The 22,486-nt window shown below is 39.4% G+C and overlaps 1 pseudogene; it reads right to left on the bottom strand.

The window, feature by feature from the left end:
• LOC104678789 overlaps positions 1 to 21,995 on the bottom strand; it is a 39,630-nt pseudogene extending 17,635 nt beyond the window's left edge.
• Between the last annotated feature and the right edge of the window lie 491 nt (positions 21,996 to 22,486).

Here is a 22,486-nt window from a genome sequence, read left to right as displayed (position 1 = left end):
GTGCATTCTATTACATTTTTCTTTCTCCTTTAAGTTATAATAAGAACATATTTTTATTTAATGTAATGTATTGTTTAAATTATATGTGCAGATGTTTTTGCCATGAATTTAACTACAGAAAAGGAAATCTTTGTTATTTAGAAAGGGGCTTCAGGTCTGAAGAGAACAAAAAGCGTATATTATTTTACTGCCCCGCCCGCCCCGCCCACCCTCGGACATTGTCTCCCTCCTCTCTGACCTGCAGTTCTATCTCCTCTTCAAGGTTCATTCAAGGTCATTTGCAATTAGGCTTTGCAACTGTTCCTGCCCCTAAAGGTCTCTTCCGTAAAATCCTATGGCTCTATTTACTATAAGTAATTAGCCCTTAGCCTTGAACTACCACTGTGGATTTGGGGTGTGTGTGTGTGTGTGTGTGTGTGTGCATAACTGTCTCCTCAACTAGAGTGTAAACTTCTAGGAGGCAAAATTATTTGCCATGATCTTATACCCCTACCACTATACTCTGCACAAAGTTAGAACTTAATAAATTCTGGTTGTGTAAATAAACTAACTTACAAACTTTATATAATGGTATAGTTCTTGACACATCTCTCTACTATAACACTTGTCAGACCAAACCTTAACTGGTTCTTTATATGTCTGATTCTCTCACAAACTGTAAGTTCCTTGAGGAAAGAGGCCATGATTATTCACCTTTGTAATCGCAGCATCTGAGCATACTAACAAAAATCATCCAGTATGTGTTTATAAATGACTAAAAGGATTTATTAATTAAATTTGTGCATTCCAATGTAACTATCAATGACATGGCAACAACCTAATAGGAGTGAATGCGATTACATGAGTTGCAACATGAGAAATCCCAGAACGGAGGTTCCCAGAATTGTATCTTCAGATTTGTATTATCATTTTGTTCTGACCTCATGTCTAATTTTCAGTCCTCTTCTCTGCAGAAATTTTCTCCACAAGGGAATCATTTGAAAGAGTTCTGAGAAAATAGAGGTAAGCTCATCCTGAGGTTAGACAGATTTTTATCGTTCTTTGAAATGGGAGAAATTATTTTCAAGGACTAAATTGCATAGAGTTGAAAATAATCTCAAATGTCTAAAATAATTCATTCTAATCTATTTTACCACATGCGCATTACCACAGAATCAGCATGTGCTATATTTTAAATGACATCTAATATATTATTTCATCTTTTTTTTAAGTGAAAGCAAATGTATTAAGTAAGGGAATAAAAGAATAGCTGCTCCATAGGCAGAGCAGCCTATTTCATCTTAATAATAAAAGAATTCACATCCATTGTAGAAATGCTAAAAAGAAATGTAGTCAAAATTTATCATCCATAATGCTAACAAAGATGATTACTGTTTTTATATATTTCTTTTCAGTCTCTTCTCTATGCATCTGTATATCTATGATTTTACAGAATTAGAATCACATAACATAACCAGGTGTTTTCTCCAATGTTACATTATATCACTGATTAAAACAAACTTCTATTACATAGGTTCTCAAATGTTCTTGTCTCAGGACCCTTTTACACTCTTAAAAATGACCAAGGAGGCCAAAGGGCTTTTGTTGTGATTCACTCAGGATGGTGGCAAAAATATTAAAAGGAAATATTAAGGGAAGTTATAAAGAATACTCACAAACTTTTTAGAAGGCCAAAAGGTTATGTAGCTCGTAATAATTGAACAGGCTGCAGGCAGCCAGTTCTTACCTTAGAGCATTATCATGAGGTAAATATTAAAGACAATAGAGGCTTCCCCAGTTAAGTCTGTTTACCCTACCTCCATTAACTAGCCTTTGAGCCAGATGGCCCTGGGTAGCAGGTGGGTCCGAGATTGACCAAAGATATTGCCCCCTAATAGTATTTACTTTAGACCACAGTACCTGAGCTTTAATCAGTCCTAGAACTACTCTCTTAACGATGTTAATTATCCACAAGTGTTTTTACTCAAAGTTTCTGTTGTTAATTGTATACTAAATAAATGCCTGAAGTGCGACTCAAGGTCAGCTGCAGTGACAAACCTCTTTTGGTGTGCAGGCAGTTGGACGCTTAGCAGCACTGGCAAAGCAAAATATCTGTGTGTCAGTGTACGTTTTATTCATTCGTCGTTTAGGTCAAAGTCTGTGGGTAGATCCCCGCAGCTAATGTCCTCGTGTGAAGAGCAATACCTCAGGCTTGGATTAAAGCAATTTTTTTTAACTTTTTTATTTTATTTATTTATTTATTTTTTATTTTTATTTTTTTTTTTTTGAGACAGTCACCCTGTTGCCCAGGCTGGAATATCTCTGCTCACTGCAACCTCTGCCGCCTGCTGAGTTCAAGCAATTCTCCTGCCTCAGCCACCCGAGTAGCTGGGACTGCCCGGCTAATTTTTGTATTTTTAGTAGAGATGGGGTTTCACCACGTTGGCCAGGCTGGTCTTAAACTCCTGATCTCAGGTAATCCGCCTGCCTTGGCCTCCCAAAGTGCTGGGATTACAGTCATGAACCACGGCACCTGGCCAAATTTTTTAACATTTTAATTAACTTCTTAAAAATAACAATAAATCAAATACATGTTAACATAAATAAACTATTTACATGAAAAATTACATGTTTTCAAAACAAAACAAAATTACTTTACAAAAAAACACGAAAATTTTAGTAAGAATTATAGCACTGTTTTTACGTATTTGTAACTCTCTTTACTGTCTGACTACCTAGAAGATAGGTAGATTCTCACATCTGCTTCTGCACTCATTCTCTTGCTGTGTCACACATCATGTAGCCTCTGGAAAACCACTATGCAATCGTGATAGAACAAGAACAAAAAGAGTAAATAACTTCTTAGTACAATTGATCCTTATACAATGCAGGGTGCCAACCCTGAATAGTCAAAACTTCATGTGTAATTTTTAAATGCCCAAAAACTTAACTACTAATAGCCTACTGTTGACTGGAAGCCTTATCAATAATATAATTAATCAAGTAACATAAATAGAGTAGTATCTACATATATTTTGTGCATTCATGACACACCTAACTTTTTCTTAATTTTTTAATATGTCTAGGCTACATGATTCATCTGCAAACTTTTTCAAAATATCACAAATCTCAAGAAAAATGTTTACTTTTATTTTAGGTTGAGTGGTACATGTGAAGTTTTGAAGTTTTGTTCCATAGGTAAACTCATGTCATGGGGATTTGTTATACAGATTATTTCATCATCCAGGAATTAAACCCAGTACCCAACAGTTATCTTTTTTGCTCCTCTCCCTCCTCACATCCCCCACCGTCAAGTAGACCCCAGTGTCTGTTGTTTCCTTCTTTGTGTTCATAAGTTCTCATCATTTAGCTCCTACTTATAAGTAAGAATGTGCAGTGTTTGCAGTATTTTCTGTTCCTGCATTAGTTTGCTGAGGATAGCCTCCGGCTCCTTCCATGTTCCCGCAAAAAACATGATCTCATTCTTTTTTATGGCTGCATAGTATTCTATGGTGTATATACCACATTTTCTTTATACATCTGTCATTGATGGGCATTTAGGTTGATTCCCTGTCTTTTCTATCATGAACAGTGCTGCAAGGGACATTTGCATGCATGTGTCTTTATGGTAGAATGATTTATATTCCTCTGGATATATACCCAGTAATGAGATTCTTGGGTCAAATGATAGTTCTCCTTTTAGTTCTTTGAGGAATCGCCATACTGCTTTCCACAATGGTTGAATTAATGTACCCTCCCACCAACCTTTTATAAGTGTTCCCTTTTCTCCACAACCTCACTAGCATCTGTTATTTTTTGACTTTTTAGTAATAGCCATTCTGACTGGTGTGACATAGTATCTCATTGTGTATTTTTCTAATGATCAGTGATATTGAGATTTTTTTCATATGCTTGTTGGCCATATATATGTCTTCTTTTGATAAGTGTCTGTTCATGTGCTTTGCCCACTTTTTTATGAGGTTTGTTTTTCTCTTGTAAATTTGTTTAAGTTCCTTATATATACTGGATATTAGACCTTCATCAGATGCATAATTTGCAAATATGTTCTCTCATTTTATTGGTTGTCTGTTTACTCTGTTGATAGCTTCTTGTGCTGTGCAGAAGCTCTTAAGTTTAACTAGATCCCACTTGTCAATTTTTGCTATTGTTGCAATTGCTTTTAGTATCTTCATCATGAAATTTTTGCTTGTTCATGTGTCCAGGATGGTATTGCCTAGGTTGTCTTCCAGGATTTTTACAGTTTTGGAGTTTACATTTAAGTCTTTAATCTATCTTGAGTTGATTTTTGTATTGGGGAAAAGAAAGGGTCCAGCTTCAGTCTTCTGCGTATTGCTAGCCAGTTATCACAGCACCATTTATTGAATAGGGAGTCTTTTTCCCATTGCTTCTTGTTAGCCTTTTCAAGGATCGGGTAGTCATAAGTGTGCAGCCTTATTTCTGGGCTCTCTATTCTGTTCCATTGGTCTATATGTCTGTTTCTGTACAAGTACCATGCTGTTTTGGTTACTGTAGCCTGTAACTTGAAGTCAGGTAGCATGATGCCTCCAGCTTTGTTCTTTTTACTTAGGATTGCCTTGGCTATTTGGGCTCCTTTTTGGTTCCGTATGAATTTTGAAATAGTGTTTTCTAGTTCTGTGAAGAATGTCAATGATAGTTTGATAGAAATAGCATTAAATCTGTAAATTGCTTTGGGCAGAATGACCATTTCAATGATATTGAGTCTTTCTATCCACGAGCATGCGATGCTTTCCCATTTGTTTGTGTCTTCTCTGATTTCTTTGAGCAACATTTTGCAATTCTCATTGCAGAGATCTTTCACCTTCCTTGTTAACTGTATTCATAAGTATTTTATTCTTTTTGTGGCAATTGTGAATGGAATTCCCTTTCTGATTTGGCTCTCAGCTTGGCTATTGTTGGTATATAAGAATGCTATTGATTTTTGTACATTGATTCTGTATTCTGAAAGTTTGCTGAAGTTATCAGCTGAAGGAGCTTATGAGCCAAGACTATGGGGTTTTCTAGATATAGGATCATGTCATCTGCAAACAGAGATAGTTTGACTTCCTCTCTTCTTATTTCAATGCCCTTTGTTTCTTTCTCTTGCCTCACTGCTTTGGCCAGGAATTCCGATACTATGTTGAATAGAAGTGGTGACAGCAGGCATCTTGTGCTGGTTGTCAAGGGGAATGCTTCCAGCTTTTGCCCATTCAGAATGGTGTTGGCTGTGATTTGTCATAGATGGCTCTTATTGTTTTGAGGTATGTCCTTCAATACCTAGTTTATTAATAGTGTTTAACATGAAGTGGTGTTGAATTTTATTGAAAGCCTTTTCTGCACCTATTGAGATAATCATTTGTTTTTTGTCTTTAGCTCTGTTCATGTGATGAATTACATTTATTGATTTGCATATGTCAAACCAACCTTGCATCCCCAGGATGAAACCTACTTGATTGTGGTGGATTCACTTTTTGATATGGTGCCGGATTCAGTTTGCAAGTATTTTGTTGAAGATTTTTGCATCAATATTCATCAAGGATATTGGCCCGCAGTTTTCTTTTCTTGCTGTGTCTCTGCCAAGTGTTGGTATCAGGATGATGCTGGCCTCATAGAATGAGTTGGGGAGGAGTCCCCCTCCTCAACTTTTTGGAAGAGTTTCTATGGGAATGGTACCAGCTCTTCTTTGTACATCTGGTAGAATTTAGCTGTGAATCCACCAGGTCCTGGGCTTCTGGGCTTTTCTTTTTTTTTGGTTGGTAGATTATTTATTACTGATTCAATTTTGGAGCTCGTTATTGGTTAGGTAATCAATTTCTTCCCGGTTCAGTCTTGGGAGTGTGTATGTGTCCCAGAATTTATCCATCTCTTCCATGTTTTCTAGTTTGTGTGCATAGGCGTGTTTGTAGTAGTTTCTGATGGCTATTTTTATTTCTGTGGGGTCAGTGGTAACATTCCCTTTGTAATTTATAATTGCCTTCATTTGGATCTTCCCTCTTTTCTTTTTCACTAGTCTAGTTAGCAGCCTATGTATCTTGTTAATTTTTTAACAAAACCAACTCCTAGATTTGTGTATTTATATATATATATATACTTTTTTTTTTTTTTTTTTGAGACAGAGTCTTGCTCAGTCGCCCAGGCTGGAGTGCAGTGGCGCTATATTGGCTCACTACAAGCTCCGCCTCCCAGGTTCACACCATTCTCCTGCCTCAGCCTCCCAAGTAGCTGGGACTATAGGCACCCACCACCATGCCTGGCTAATTTTTTTTGTATTTTTAGTAGAGACGAGATTTCACCATGTTAGCTAGGATGGTCTCAATCTCCTGACCTCATGATCCACCTGCCTCAGCCTCCCAAAGTGCTAGGATTACAGGCGTGAGCCACTGCACCTGGCCAGATTTGTTTATATTTTGAACGGTTTTTTGTGTCTTGATTTACTTCATTTCAGCTCTGATTTTGGTTAGTTCTTGTCTTCTGCCAGCTTTGTGGTGGGTTTGCTCTTGCTTCTCCAATTCTTTCCATTGTGATGTTAGGTTGTTAATTTGAGATATTTCTAACTTTGGGATGTGGCCATTTAGTGCTATGAAATTCTCTCTTAACACTGCCTTAAGTTGTGCCCCCAGAGATTCTGGTGTGTTGTATCTTTGTTCTCATTAGTTTCAAAGAACTTCTTTATTTCTGCCATAATTTCATTAATTACCCAGAAGCCATTCAGGAGCATGTTGTGTAATTTCCATGTAATTCCATGGTTTTGAGCAATTTTCTTAGTCTTGACATCTATTTTTATTGCACTGTGGTCTGAGAGTGGATTTGGTATGCTTTCAGTTCTTTTACATTTGCTGAGGATTGTTTTGTACCCAATTATGTGGTCAATTTTAGAGTATGTGCCATTTAACAATGAGAAAAATGTATATTATGTTGTTTTTGGGTAGAAACTTCTGTAAATGTCTATCAAATCAATTTGGTCCAAGGTTGAGTTCAGGTCCTGTGTATCTTTGTTTAATTTTCTGCCTCAATGAACTGTCTAATACTGTCAGTGGAATGTTGAAGTCTCCCACTGTTATTATGTGGAAGTCTAAGTGTCTGTAGGTCTCTAAGAACTTGCTTTATGAATCTGGGTGCTCCTGTGTTGGGTGCATATATATTTAGGATAGTTAGATCTTCTTGTTGAATTGATCCCTTTACCATTATGTAATGCCCTTCTTTGTCTTTTTTGATCTTTGTTGGTTTGACATCTGTTTTGTCTGAAATTAAGATTGAATTCTCTGCTTTTTTCTGTTTTCCATTTGCTTTGTAGACTTTCCTGCATCCCTTTATTATGAGACTATGGGTGTCATTTCATGTGAAATAGATCTCCTGAAGACAACATACCTTTGGGTCTTGCTTTTTTATTCAGCTTGCCACTTTGTGCCTTTTAAGTGGGGCATTTAGCCCATTTACATTCAAGGTTAGTATTGATATGTGTGGATTTGATCCTGTCATTGTGTTGTAAGGTGGTTATTATGTTGGCTTATTTGTGTGGTTGCTCTCTAGTGACAATGGTCTGTGTGACTAAGTGTGTTTTTGTATTTGCTGGTAGCAGTCTTTCCCTTCTATATTTAGTGCTCCTTTCATGATCTCTTGTAAGGCAGTTCTGATGGTAACAAACTCCCCCAACAGTTGCTTATCTGTAAAGGATCTTATTTCTGCTTTGCTTAGGAAGCTTAGTTTGGCTGGATATGAAATTCTAGGTTGAAGATTTTTTTTCTTTAAGAATGTTGATTATACTCCCCCAATCTCTTCTGGATTGTAGGATTTCAGCTGAGATGTCCACTGTTAGCCTGATAGTGTTCCCTTTGTAGGTGACCTGCCCTTTCTCTCTACCTGTCTTTAACATTCTTTCATGTCAACCTTGAAAAATCTGATGATTATGTGTCTTGGGAATGCTCTTCTTGTATGGAATCCTGCAGGAGTTTTCTGTACTTTCTGAATTTGACTGTTGGTCTCTCTAGCAAAGTTGGGGAAGTTTTCATGATGGATGATATCCCAAAATATGTATTCCAATTTGTTTTCTTTCCCCCCTCCCTTTCATGGATGCCAATGGTTCATAGATTTGTCCTCTTTACATAATCCCATACTTCTCAAAGTTTTCGTTCATTCCATTTTATGACTATCTTATTTCAGAGAACCAGTCCTCAACTTCTGGGATTCTTCTCTCAGCTTGGTTTATTCTGCTGTTAATACTTGTGATTGCACTGTGAAATTATTGTATTGTGTTATTGAGCTCTGTCAGACCTGTTCGGTTATTTTTTATACCAGCTATTTTGTCCTTCAGTTCCTGTATTGATTTATTGTGATTCTTGTTTTCCTTGGATTGGGTTTTGCCATCCTACTGAATCTGTTCCTATCTATATTTCAAATTCTACTTCTGTCATTCCAACCAGTTCAGCCTGGTTAAGAACTCTTGTTGGAGAACTGGTGCAGTCATTTGGAGGACACAAGACACTCTAGCCATTTGAGTTACCAGAGTTCTTGCATTGGTTCTTTCTCATCCCTGCATATGGGAGTTCCTTTAACTGCAGTGTAGATTGAGTACAGTCAATAGACTTCTTTCCTAGATGTTTTCACCAGGCTAAGGCTTTGTACAGGGTCTTTATATGAAACTGACTTCTTGTCTCTGGTTTCAGAGGTGGGTATGTTAGCAAGGTATTTTTAGTGTTGAAACTTTGAGGTGTGATCCAGTAGGTGGCATATAGGCTTATTGGTCAGTTGGTAGACTCTAGCTCTGTTGTGTGGTTCCCCTATGTTTTCTTACAGCTGCAGCTGCGTTCCCTCTCAATGCTCTGAAACTGTGAGTTCCTCTCTCCCTTGAGCGCTAGCTGTAGATCATGGTTTGGCACTCCTGGCTACCCACTACAGCTCTGGAGCAATCTCAGTGTTTATATTCCTTCCCCAACTTGGAGGCAGCAAAGGAAGAGACCTTAGTAGTGGTTGTGTCCAAGCATCTTTTTCTTGTCTCCTGGTGGCTCCACACTACAGAGATGCAGGTCAATAATCACTCAGTGCAATCAACCCAGGATGAAGTGTCTGTACTGTAGGCCTAAGCCAGGCGTTCCCTTTCCGGTGACAAGCAGTGGGGGGTGTGGAACCCATGGGAGATGGACTGACCTCCTCTCCTTGAGTCAATTGCATCTTGTTGGAGGTATGGATATGGCACTTAGGGTCTTTGTTTCCTAGCCAGTCCCAGGGCATCAAGGGCAGTTTCATTGCAGAGGCAGTGGCAGAGAGGCTTTCAGTTGCCCCAGAGGCTCGGTTCGGGGAGTTGCTGAGTTGTTTCCAGCTCAGTAGCTCTGGTGAGGGGTGTCTGGAGGCTCAGGCTTGGAAGACTTGCCTGGTGAAGAGATATGGGAACGGGGACCCATCTAACAGCCTGGCCACTTTTCCATAGAACTGCTGCTGCATACTGGGGGCTCTCTCCAGTCTCTAGTCACCTCGGATTTTCCAGTACCTGGAGTTATCACCAGTGAAAGCTGTCAAACAGCAAAATGGCAGCGTGCCCCTCCTTCTGGCAGCTCTATCCCAGGTACAGAACTGTTGCCAGCCTGAGCACACCTGTAGAAGGTGGATGGAGACTCCAGTTGTGTGGTCCCACCCACAGAGTAGGAATGGGATCAAGGACCTGCTTTAAAAAGCAGTTCTGGCCACATTTTTGTAGAGCAGCTGTGCTGTGCTAGGGGTACACTTCAGCCCCTGGTCACCTCAGACACTCCAAAGCCTGAAGGCCAGAATAGTTAAGTCACCCAAGCAGCAAAGATAGCAGCCCACCCTTTTCTCTGGGAGCTCCATCCCAGGGAGGTTTCAAATTTCTGTTGGCCAGAAAGCAGTGGCAGGGGTTGCTGGCAACCATGGTAGAGAGGTCTCGCCCAGTAAGGATGAATGAAATCAGAGACCCACTTTAAAAAGCAGTCTGGCCATGTTTTCACAGAGCATCTGTGCTGTGCTGGGGGCATCCCTTCCACCCCTGGTCAGCTTGGATTCTCCAAAGCCAGAAGGCTGGAATGGCTAAGTTGCCCAAACAACAAAGATGACGATGGCCCACCCTTCCCCCTGGGAGCTCCGTCCCAGGGAGGTGCAACACTGCTACCAGTAGCTAACTGGAATTCCAAGCTAGTGGGTCTTAGCCTGTGAGGTGCTGTGGAAGTGGGGCCTAGAGACTGTTGCTGCTTAGCTCCCTGGATTCAGCCTCTTTCCTAGGGGTTTTACAGGGGTCTAACCTCCCACTTTGCCAATGTTGCAGCTTTTTTTGCTAGGAGGCCTGGAGAGACCAAGTATCTAAGGCTCACAGGTCTCCACAAGTGCCTGAGCAGCTGCTATGCCAAAACTCCACGTAGCTCTGAAGGGCCTGGTGAAGTGGGTTCATGAGGGGATCTTCTGACCTGAAGGTTGCAAAGATCCATGGGAAAATTGTGGGTTCTCAGGGTGGCATATTCACCCACCACTTCCCTGAGTGAGGGGAGGTTCCCTTGGTTCCATGTTGCTGCTGGGTGGGCCGTCGTCCTGCCTTGCTTTTTTCCATTCTCTGTGGGTCAAGTTGTTTCTTCCATTAGTCCCAATGTGAGTACCTGGATGGTTCAGTTGAAGGTGCTGTATTTACTCGCCGCTTCCACTCCTCTCCATGGAACCACACACACTAGCTGCTTCTAGTCGGCCATCTTGGTCACCTCCCCTAAAAAAATTTTTTCAATATCTTTATTGAAAAGAATTCACTAATAAGTGGACCCACACTGTTCAAACCCATTGCTCAAAGATCAACTCTATCATTATAAAAGCAATTTTTACCTCAGGACCCACAAAAGAGTCTCAGGGACCTCCGTGAGTTCAAAGACCGCACTTTGAGAACCACCACCCCACAGGATGGCATGTGGATGAGAAAATCTTAATAGACCTTTTCTTCAAATGCAGATTCTGGATTCTGCTTCATACACTATAACAGCTCCATATTGGTCCTGCCATCCTGGGTAGACCCTGGAATGCTGGCCTTGGCTGTGGTTGTGTCACAGTCCTGGGGGACAAAAATTTGCACATGCACTGTACCTCGGGTCTCACAACCACAATGGCACTATAAACAACCAGAGACTCAGCTGGGCTGGGCTGGGCAAAGGCTTGTGACTGGAAGTACTAAGGAAGGCCATATATTACTTTTATAATAAAAAAAGATTTTTATTTTGAAAAAAATTAACATTTATTTAGCTATAAACTAAAACATTAAACACCATCTGTGATGGTTAATTTTGCATGTCAACTTGACTGGGCACCAGGGTCAGACATGATTCTGGGTGTGTCTGTGAGGGTATTTCTGGATAACATTAACATTCAGATCAGTTGATTGAGTAAAGCAAATTGCCCTCTCCAATGTATGTGGGCCTCATTCAATCAATTGAAGGCCTAACTAGGACAAAAAGGCTGACATCTGAGAAGAAAGGAGAACTCCTCCTGCCTATTTTCTAGCTGGACATTAGATTTTTCCTGACTTCAGACTTCAACTGAGACATCAGCTCCCCTGGGTCTCAAGCCTGCCAGTTTGGAGACTAGGACTATACCATGGGCATTTCTGGGTCTCCAGATTGCAAACTGCAGAACTTGGAATTCGTCAGCCTCCATCATCAAGTGAGCCAATTCCTTTCTATATGTATTCAATGTCTTTCTATATATAACTATACCTTTATTGGTTTCTCTGGAAAACCCTGATTACTACACCATTCTTAGGCCGTGCACAGTGGCTCACGCCTGTAATCCCAGCACTTTGGGAGGCTGAGGCAGGCAGATCACCTGAGGTCAGGAGTTCAATATCAGCCTGGCCAACATGGGGAAGCCCTATCTCTACTAAAAAATATAAAAGTTAGCTGGGTATGGTGCCGGGCACCTGTAATCCTAGCTACTCAGGAGGCTGAGGCAGGAGAATCACTTGAACCTGGGAAGCGGAGGTTGCAGTGAGCTGAGATTGCACCACTGCACTCCAGCATGGGTGAAAAAGAGAGACTCCATCTCAAAAAATATATATAAAATAAAATAAAAAATAAAAAAACACTATTCTTGGGGGAAAAAAAATCATGGAGACCATCACTAGTAGTGTCTAGCCAAACATCACCCACTAAAGGAGCTGTTTTCAGTGAACCAAACCATCTCAAATGTGAGAAAGATGCAGGAGATTGTAGCCAAGGAACTCCACATATTCCAGGACCAGTGGCATATCCAGCCCTATCATGAGCTATATGATATGTCCCTGTCATGAGCCATGTGTTAGGTTTGGGTTTTTTTTGTTTTGTTTTGTTTTGTTTTTTTGCCATCTAACACCTGTGTTTACACAAAACTATATGATTATGATTTTGATATTGATGTTGATCTTTCTATAGGGAGATACTAAAGTGATTATGAATAGTCTGACTAGAGAGAGAACTCTGCTTATTATAAATTAATAAAATAGTCATCTAGTTTTAACTTTGTTTTTTAATACAACCATTGTGTCAGGAAGCTTATTCCGGACAGGTGTCTAACAGTGGAAACCTATTTCTGGGAGTTGCAAAATGCCTTCCAGGCCCACGTCGCTTTTAGGAGGTTTTTAAATCATGCTTTATGCCATCCCATCCTGCCCTCTTGCCACAACTGATTGGACTAGAGATGGATACTTTTCCTGGCCAACAGTCCATGAGATGCACTGACTCAAAAACTCTGCCAAATATGGGCTTCCTAAACAGAACAATCAGACTCAGGAAGAGGTAGTTACTAACAGCTGGATCACTTAAAACAGGGACAGAGAATAACTGTGTCTCCATAAGGGTGGCTGTCACTAAAGAAAGCTACAGTGCCCGTTAAGTCACTGAAGCTGCTGGCAGATACCAGAGCTATCACAAGGTCTTGGATCACATTCCATCTCCATGAGCCCTGAAAATGAATCTATTTTGCTTTAATTAATTAAGAAGCATATTTTGTTCTTATAGCTTATAATGGTCTAAACCACATACTGCTCTGTGAGTTGAAGACAATTTAGGCATATTTATCCTGCATGTTATAGTGAAATAAAAGCACTTAAGATTTAGGTCAGGTGTAAAAGAAACCAAAATGCCTACCCAGGCAAGGCAGGTAACATATATAAGTGAAGCCAGCCAGGTGTGAGATCAACAAGGAAGATACTTGCCCTGATAACTGGAGAAATTCCTCCCCAGCTTTGGTTATAATTACCATTCAGAAGAATATTTGCATTGTTTTACAGAACTTCCAAGTTTTAAATGAGATAATGCATGTCAAGTGATTATTGTATGCTCAGCACATTCTAACAGCTCATTAATATTAATTATTATTAGTTTTATATTCATTTACAGTCATCATTAGCAGTTGTATACATCTACAGGAATTATCTGGACAAATGATACCACTTGACAAATTTACATTTCCTAATTCTTTTACATATTTTTATCTCAAAAATATTTTTTGATCATGCTCTTTAAAATGCTTCTCTAGTTCTAATTGATCTCTTAATTGATTCATGAAGACCTTAAAATTTAAAGTACGCTGACTCATCTGGTTTGCTTTCTGCTAATGATTCATTTCTCTGGTTTGGAGAAACTCATTTTCGTGTTTTTCCAGCCTATCTTTTCTGTGGGTAATTACCCCATACACACCTTCAGACATTGCCTGTCAAGCAAAAATGTACATTGAATACAGTATAATTTTCTCCAAGTTGGTTTAGGTCTTTAATCAGAGACTGCCATTTCTGACCAGCCCTTCTAAACCAAATCAGTAAGCTTTGTTGTTTTACAGGATTGGTACAGGTAATGAAGTTCAACTAAGAAAAGAACAAGGAGATTGTGTCTGAAAAAGCAGCATGGTAACACAACATACACACCTGCAGAGCACTTCCATATAACTTACAACTCCAGGCTTTAGAATGGTAGAAACAAATTTATCTTGTTTTGTTTAAAAAAAAAAAAAGAAAGTAGAGCACCCACAACCAAAATGAAAGTAATTGAGTCATGCCTGTGGGCTTCCTTCTAACAATTATTACAAATTAATATCCACAATATATTTAAGGCACATCAAAGTCTCAAAATAAAAAATGTGTAATCCATTCAAATCCAGTTTCCTACCTAGGGGCAGGATATGATAGGGCAGAGCACACATGGATTTTGAAGTCAGACTGACCTGGATTCAAATTCTGACATGCTGGTTGGATATGTATCTTGGCTAGTTCCTTGGTTTCTCAGAGTGTGTGTTATCATCTCTAAAGATGGGACAACTAGACTTACATGTTAAGGCTGTGAGGAAGGTTAAATAAAATACCACAGAAAAGGTGCCTTCCCTTTTAGTAGAAGACATTTAGTAGACATTTAACAAATGGCTTTCTTGTTTCCATTCCCCCTTCCGAGCGCAATGTGAGGATCGATCGAGTTTCCCATGTGCCTCACAAGATAAGTAGAGATGGTTTGCATAATCTTAAACACAATATATATTGAAGGATGAATGATCTTCCACCTTAGGCCTTAAGTAAGCACAGGTATGGGCTGTTCCTTCACCTCAGGTAGATCTGTCTGGAGTAGATGGAGTGAGCGATGTAATTAGTTTACATCACAAAGTTATTTATTTAACAAACATTGACCCTTATTCTGTGACAGGCACTGTAGATACTGAAAGTAGATGACACCACTGCCCTCAGAGAGCTGACATCCCAAGTTGTAATAGACTCATCCTAAATAGCACTTCCTAAGGTATGTTCCACAGAACACCAATTCCACAGGTTAAAAGTGCTAGAAGAAAACTAAGTTTGGGGGAAAGTGTTTAAAGTTTCTTTACTATGAGGTTTTTCGGAACCAGTAATGGGCTTGGAGACATAGAATGCAGTGTTTATATTTGATCACAGAACCTTTTTATCAAGGAACGTCTCAAGAGGCTAGCAGTGTTGCTCAGGTCATGCTTTGGGAAGAGCAGACCTGTAGTATAGCTGTGAGCGTTCTCCCACACAGCTGTTCCTGCAAGCCTTCAGGGGAGGTTGGGGGGAAGCCAGCAGTCTCCCGGATAACAGATAAGGCTGTGCAGTGCTATTTCAGCACTATATACTGGAGTAGTGGGAGAGCCATAAGCTTTGAACCCAGACTGGACTGGAAATTTGATTCTGCAGCTCATCTGCGTGGCCTGGAGCAAGTTGTAAAAGCTCTTTGATCCTAAGAGCTTGTTTCACTGCCTAAACAATGGGGATCATAATAACATCTTCTTTCTGGGGTTCTTGTGAGGAATAAATATAGTAACATAGGGAAAGTGTCAGGCATAGAGTAAAAGTAGAACCTAATAGATAGCCCCTTCTATTCCCTTTGCCCCCTTATTCTATGCTACATTTTATTATATCCTGGGAAGCACAGCGCAGTGAGTCAGAGATAAATACATCCTGCTGGTTTAAAGAGCAGATGCATGTGCTTCATCATCCGTGCTTCCTATATTATTTTGCTTGTAACTGAAGAGTTTTGTACCTCTTTGCACTTCTGTCTTCCAGCCAGAAATGCTGAGACAACAGAAGGAAAACGACAAGGTCTTCACCTTACCTTAATGAGAAATCTCCTGGTTGTCTTTTGAGAAAAGTTCTTACACTGGCAGATCAATTTACTTACTTATTTATTTGTGTGTGTGTGTGTGTGTGTGTGAGTGAGTGTGTGTGTGTGTGTGTCACCAGGCTGGAGTGCCGTGGCGCAATCTTGGCTCACTGCAACCTCTGCGTCCCGAGTTCAAGTGAACCTCCTGCCTCAACCTCTTGAGTAGCTGGGATTACAGGCACCCACCACCACACCCAGCTAATTTTTGTGTTTTTAGTAGAGATGGGGTTTAACTGTATTGACCAGGCCAATCTTGAACTCCTGACCTCAAGTGATCCACCCGCTTTGGCCTCCCAAAATGCTGGGATTACAGGTGTGAGCCACCACGTGCAACTTTCAGCTGATTTTAGAGTCTTACATTTTTACAACATCAACCAAACATTACCTTACTTTATCTAAAATTCAGTAAAATCCTCTAATCTCTTCATCCCCAGGACTCTCACGGTCGGGAAATTCTTTAAGAAAAACAAAAGATGATATTTAACTCAACATTTCAAACACCCGGTGAAATGAAGCATCTGAGAATCACAATACAGATTCCCTGGTCATGACTGTAGTCCATGTTTGTCTAAAAATAGGTGAAATTTATTTGTGCTGATAAAACTAAATCTGAAAGAAATAATCAGGTGAAACATGTCTTCATATATTATCTATAATGAATAATACTCCACTCATTTATCTTGTCAGAAAATGAGCTATTCCACCTAAGTGAATTTTCTAGATAATGAAGGTTATAGTTGCCCTACTTCCTACTCCATTTATCTCATCTTGCTTAGAAAGAAGCATTAGAAAGCAGAGAAAAAAATGAAGAGGATTTGGAGAAAGGACAAAGTCCACATGCAGAATCCAGAGCAATGTAGACAGCCTGATTAGCGATTAAGAGCGGGAGGTAGTGGGGGGTTGGGGGGTTGAGTGTGGTGGCTCATGCCTGTGATCCTAGCAATTTGGGAGGTCCAAAGCAGGTGGATCACTTCTTGAGGCCAGACATTCAAGACCAGCCTGGCCTACATGCCAAAACCCTGATTTTACTAAAAATACAAAAAAATTAGCTGGGCATGGTGATGTGCACCTGTAATCCCAGCTACTCGGGAGGCCAAAGTGGGAGAATCGCTTGAACTTGGGAGGCACAGGTTGCAGTGAGCCAAGATTGCACCACTACACTGCAGCCTGGGCAAGAGAGCAAGGCTCTGAGAAAAGGAAAAAAAAAAAAAAAGACAGGGGTGTATGGGGTATGGTCACTAGTAGGAGAGATGGAACCAGAAATGGGCAGCTAGAGAGGTTTAGGGGCAGAAGATTTGAAATTAGAGGTTTCTTGAATGAGAAAATAAGAATAAATTACCTAGGAATACAGCTAACTAGGGAGGTAAAAGATCCCTACAAGGAGAACTCCTAAACACTGCTCAAAGAATTCACAGTTAACACAAACAAATGGAAAAACATTTCATGCTTGTGGATAGGAAGAATCAATATCATTAAAATGGCCTTACTGCCCAAAGCAATTTATAGAATCAATGCTATTCCTATCAAACTACCATTGACATTCTTCTCAGAACTGGAGAAAACTCTTTTAAAATTCATATAGAACCAAAAAAGAGCCCAAGTAGCTAAGGCAATTCTAAACAAAAAGAACAAACCTGGAGGCATCACCTGACTTCGAACTATACAATAGGGCTACAGTAACCAAAACAGCATGGTACGGGTGCAAAAACAGACACATAGACCAATGGAACAGAATAGAGAACCCAGAAATAAGATCATACCCCTGCAACTACCTTATCTTTGACAAATCTGACAAAAGCAAGCAATGAGGAAAGGATTCCCTATTCAATAAATGGTGTTGGGATAACTGGCTAGCTATATGCAGAAGACTGAAGCTGGACCCCTTCCTTACATCATATATAAAAATTAACTCAAAGTGGATCAAAGACTTAAATGTAAAACCCAAAACTATAAAAACTCTGGAAGACAACCTAGGCAATACTATCCAGGACATAGCACAGGCAAAGATTTCATGACAAAGACACCAGAAGCAATTGCAACAAAAGCAAAACTTGACAAATAAGATCTAATTAAACTAAAGAGTGTCTACCTAGCAAAAGAAACTACCAACAGGGTAAACACACAACCTTCAGAATGGGAGAAAATTTTTGCAAACTATGCATCCAACAAAGGCCTAATATTCAGCATCTATAAAGAACTTAAACAAATTTATAAGAAAAAAAAACGTAAAAAAGAGGGCAAAGGACATGAACAGACGCTTTTCAAAAGAAGACATTTATGCGGCCAAAAAACATGAAAAAAAGCCCAACATCACTGATCATTAGAGAAATGTAAATCAAAGCCACAATGAGATACCATCTCACACCAGTCAGAATGGCTATTACTAAAAAGTCAAAAAAATAAGAGATGCTGGCAAGGTTTTACAGGAACTGGAACACTTATTCACTGTTGGTGGGAGTATAAATTAGTTCAACCATTGTGTAAGACATTGTGGCGATTCCTCAAAGACCTAGAGACAGAAATACCATTCAACCCAGCAATCCCACTACTGGGTATAAACTCAAAGGAAAACAAATCATTCTATTAAAGGACATATGCACACATATGTTCATTGCAGCACTATTCACAATAGCAAAGACATGGAATCAACCTAAATGCCCATCAATGGTAGACTAGATAAAGGCCTGGCCTGGTGGCTCACATCTATAATCCCAGCATTTTGGGAGGCTGAGGCAGGTGGATCACTTGAGGTTAGAAGTTCGAGAGCAGCCTGGACAACATGGTGAAATCCTGTCTCTACTAAAAATACAAAACTTAGCCATGTGTGGTGGCACACACCTGTAGTCCTAGCTGTTTGGGAGGCTGAGGCATGAGAATTGCTTGAACCCGGGAGGTGGAAGTTTTAGTGAGCCAAGACTGTACCACTGCACTCCAGCCTGGGAGACAGAGTGAGACTCAAAAATAAAAGATAGACAGGATAAAGAAAACGTGGTACATATACACCATGGAATAACATGCAGCCATAAAAGAGAATGAGATCATGTCCTTTGCAGGGGCATGGATGGAGTTGGAGACCATTATTCTTAGCAAACTTACACAGGAACAGAAAGCCAAATACTGCATGTTCTCACTTATAAGTGGGAGTTAAATGATGAGAACACTTGGATACATAGGGAGGAACAACACTCACTGGGGCCTTTCAGAGGGTGGAGGGTGAGAGGAGGGAGAGGATCAGGAAAAATAACTAATGGGTACTAGGCTTAATAGCTGAGTGATAAAATAATCTGTACAACAAACCCCTATGGCACAAATTTACCTATGTAACAATCCTGCACTTGTACCCATGAACTTAAAAGTTAAAAATAATAATAAATATTTGGATTTTAAAAAGTCATTGGAAAAATGACAAATTATTTAATAAATGGTATTGAAATATCTGACTAAAAAAAGAAAATATATGGCTTTTTAGTCTGCAGTATTGACTTAAAACAAAAATTTGAAGGAATTTGGTCTTAGGAGTCTTTGAAGCTTATTGAGAGCTTTGGGGGCATCTGTAGGCCTTTGGAATGTGTTAAGAAAGACTCCAGAAAAAAAGAAAACAGAATTCATTGATGGAGCTTGAGCTAGGTTCCAATTTTAAAAGAAAATGAAGTGGAAAGGCCCTCTATACTTTCTTCTGGTTTGTAAGCCAGCTCTCTAGGGTAGAGAAGGAGATCATAATTCAGAATCAGACCTCTGTACATCTAGCAGAATATTGACTGTGCTTGCCCTAGAAATTGATGAGGGGAAGGAACTCCAACACATTTCATTATTTTAAAGGCAAAACATATACAATGTTACCTCTCTGCCTCTTCCACCAAAAAATTCATAACATAATCTACCCTGATTTTAATGGCACAATGACCATTACAAACACCCATTCCTATTTTAACAGAGGCTTCTAGGGTGGCGAGAAACGTTAGGTCCTGTACAGAGTATCCTCGGGCTCTCGCTTTTTATGTTTTTATTTTGTTTTAGTTGTTGTTGTCTTTATTCTTGGCATCAGCTATTATTTCTGGTGACTAGAAGTTTTTCTAAATCTGGAAACACTTCTCTTTCCCTTCTGATTTACTGTTTCTAATATCTCATAAGAAAAGATAAAATGATGACATTAATTTGAACTGTAACTCAGATATGAATAAAGAGGAACCAAGTCTTTTATGAGTACATAACTGTTAGTGCAATGTGCACTCTGTTTTGCTGGCTTTGAAGAGACTTGTTTTGCTTATTTCTAAGAGACTTATTTCTAAGTTGAATATGTTCCAGATAGCTGCATTTAAAAATAAATGACATCCATACTAGTGATGTATAAGCGCACTTGATAAATACTATGCCACCCTTGGGTTCTGTCTTTCCCTCACACCCTACATATAGTCCATCAATAAATTCTAGAAAAAATATCCAGAATGCAATCAATCATATTTCACTGCTCCCACTGCTACCACTCTAACCCAAACCATCATCATCTCTCAGCTGAATCACTGCAATCCCTCCTAACCCGTCTCTGTGCTTCCTCCTTTGACCTTCTTCAGTCTATCAAATGCAGCCAGAATGGTCCTTCTAAAATGCTAGGTCCAGTGGGGCGCAATGGCTCACACCTGTGATCCCAGCACTTTGGGAGGCCAAGATAGGAGGACTGCCTGAGGTCAGGAGTTGGAGACCAGCCTGTCTAATGTGGTGAAACCCTGTCTCTACTAGAAATACAAAAAAAAAAATTAGCTAGGTGTGGTGGTGCAGTGCCTGTAAACCTAGCTACTCAGGAGGCTGACGCAGGAGAATCACTTGAACCAGGAGGTGGAGGTTGCAGTGAGCCGAGATCACACCACTCCACTCCAGCCTGGGCAACAGAGCGAGACTCCATCTCAAAATAAATAAATAAATGTAAGTAAATGAAACGTTAGGTCAGATAAATCATGTTCCTCCTCTGCTCACGACCCTCCAATGGCTTCCTCTCTCACTCAGAGTAAAAGCCAAAGCCATTACTGTGACCTCTGAGATTCTACATGATTCCATCTCCTATGGCTTTTTCTCATTCAGTCCTCTCCAACCACACTGGCCTCCATTACTGATCTTCTACTTCTCATTTAAGTTGAACCGAAATTCAAACATCCAATTAATTCCTTTTATACATTTAGCTTTTTCCCATAGAGAAATTTTAAACCATTTGGTACAGTCTGGTTCCATCATCAGACAGATCTGGGTTGAATCCAGACTGCTTACTGGCTGTATGATTTAACGATATTACTTGCCTTATGGGATTGTTGTAAGGATTAGGTGAAATAAATGCCCAGGGTCCTAGAACATAGAAAAGACTTGATAAATACAATCTATTGTTTTTCATATAAATTACATATATATATATATACACACACATATATATATATCCAAATGTCGGATTTTTACATTATGGAAACAAAAAAATCCACAAGTTAGAATAAAACTTCTAATATTCATGGTACTATTATTTGTCTACGTGTAGCTTACATGCAAAAAAAAAAAAAAATAGGTAAAGATACTTTGCTTCATGTTCTCCTAGGCAGTTATTACCATATCCATCTTCCAAAAGGAAAAACTGAGGTTTCAGCATGTTTGACATTGTAATCGTATCATGTCCTACCAATTAGATACATTTTTCACTAAATTCCTATTAGCACTTAAACTCAGCCAATTTGCTTTTCTGTCACCATTATGGATCCAGTTCATTTCTTTTCATGGATCATTCCTTCAATATGGAAGAGTCTTTTACCTTATACATATCAGTATATACTTTTCATCCCTGGCAATTCTGTATTAAAACACCTTCTACAAGAATACTTCTATAATTAAGCCTACTTCATTCTAGTAACCTCCTTATTTGACACCCTTCCAATATTTATACTAAATCAATAATCATTTGCATTAACTGTATGCTTCTAATGTATCAGGAACTGTTCTAAACACTTTAGTGTATTATTTCATTTATTCCTTTGTAGGCTCCTTTATTAACACCCTTTTACAGATGAGGAAACTGAGGTACCACATGATAAAATAACTTGTCCAGGACACACAGCTAGAGAATCATGACACTCTATCTCAACTAAGCAGTCTGATCCCCAAAACTCATGCTCTTAGCAATTAAGCAATTCATACCCTATCTTCTTTTACACGTTTTTTTCATAATAAGTCTCATGACAGCTCATGTGTCAATGTCATGTATTGTTGCTCCAACTAGACTATAACATTTTTTTGTTAATGAGTCTGAATTTCTCTTTTTACCTCCATTAAACTTAATACAATGGTCTCTTCATAGCCTTTAGTAAATGCTCCTTTAACAAACTCAGCAGTTAAGTGACTAGCACAGGACATGTGCCTGACTTGCTTTTCAGTTATTTACACCAAAAACTTTTGGGCTGAGCAAACCCAAATACCACTTCTACTATAAAACTGATTCTGATGTAATCACGAAGGGTCCATGTGTGAAAAGCTGAAGTCATTTTGTGTTGGCTTGTGGTCAACTCTTTTCTTCCGAAAGTCCTGCTGCATGGGCTTACTACAGGTACAAACAGCAGATAATAATCCAGGACAGAAACAAATGAATCATCATTTTAACACACAAAGCAAGTGGGTGTTTTACTTGACAAGCTGCCAAGAGCTACTGTATCAATGGCATATATTTCTGCTAAAAACTCCTTTGTTTGTAAAGGACCAATGCCAGATTTGTTCAGTGTCAGAGTTTCCAGGTATGTGACTTTGGAATCCACCATGAAAGAAAGGCAGCAGGGGCAAAAAATGACATCAGCCTGACTCCAAGAAGTATTTATGAAGTATACTACCTGAGAAGTTACTGCGAACTAGGA

This window comes from Rhinopithecus roxellana, chromosome 2 (genome assembly GCF_007565055.1).
Source record: "Rhinopithecus roxellana isolate Shanxi Qingling chromosome 2, ASM756505v1, whole genome shotgun sequence".
NCBI classification, from domain to species: domain Eukaryota; kingdom Metazoa; phylum Chordata; class Mammalia; order Primates; family Cercopithecidae; genus Rhinopithecus; species Rhinopithecus roxellana.
The sequence above is the reverse complement of the archived record's forward strand: the minus strand, read 5'-3'. Positions and strand labels throughout refer to the sequence as shown.